This window comes from Talpa europaea (genome assembly GCF_964194135.1).
Source record: "Talpa europaea genome assembly, chromosome: 2".
Classification (NCBI taxonomy): domain Eukaryota; kingdom Metazoa; phylum Chordata; class Mammalia; order Eulipotyphla; family Talpidae; genus Talpa; species Talpa europaea.
Genome location: NC_140068.1, coordinates 94,472,300 through 94,473,111, shown reverse-complemented (window position 1 = coordinate 94,473,111; position 812 = coordinate 94,472,300).

The window sequence follows — 812 nt, the reverse complement described above, 5'->3', positions numbered from 1 at the left end:
GAGGGAGCCTGGCCTGCATCTGCCTGCCCTGCCTCTGTCCACGGGGCATGGAGAAGCCTCTTCCTGCCAGATGCATGGACAGCAGCTTCCCCCTTTCCCCGAAGGCCAGGCTCTGCTGGGCTGTGTCCTCACTAAGGGCAAGCCCCAGTTTTGACCCACTGCATGGCTTTCCTGGCGGGCCTGCTGTGTGCCAAAAACTCCCACCTGAGCTCCCTTAGGGACTAATTCACTGAAGAACCAGTTAGAAGTAGAAACAGTGGTACGGCTTGGGCCCACCCAAGAGGTGTACCTGGCCTCAGAAGGCAGGAGGTCCAGGGCTCTATCTCAAGGGTGTGCCTGGCCCGCTCCACCCCACTCCCAACTAACTACACCTCAGGGCGAGCGAGCGAGCGAGCGAGGCTCTGACACTGATCCCAGAGGTGCTGTGGATATACTCAGTCCTGCGGGAAATCTCACTGAGCTCACCCTCTCCCCTCCATCACCCATTCCCACACCTCTTCCCTGTCCCATCCTCTGCACCTCTCCTGGTCTCTCTCCCATGTTCCTTTCCTTACTTTCTCTTGTGCCAAACTGACAGAAACCATCACCAAATTAGTCCTTGTTTCTTTTTATGTCTCATTCCCTTTGAGGCCAGCTGCTATGCTAGGTGGGTGCCTCCGCCCGGCTTCTCAGGGCCAGAGGCCAGCCTACCACTCTGGTGACCCCTCCACCAGCAAACCCTCCCCACTGCCCCCTGCCCCACTTACCCAACTGCTGCAGACACACGGCTGCAGCTCGGCTGCGAGAGCTTACCGCTTTGGTTGAGGCTGAGC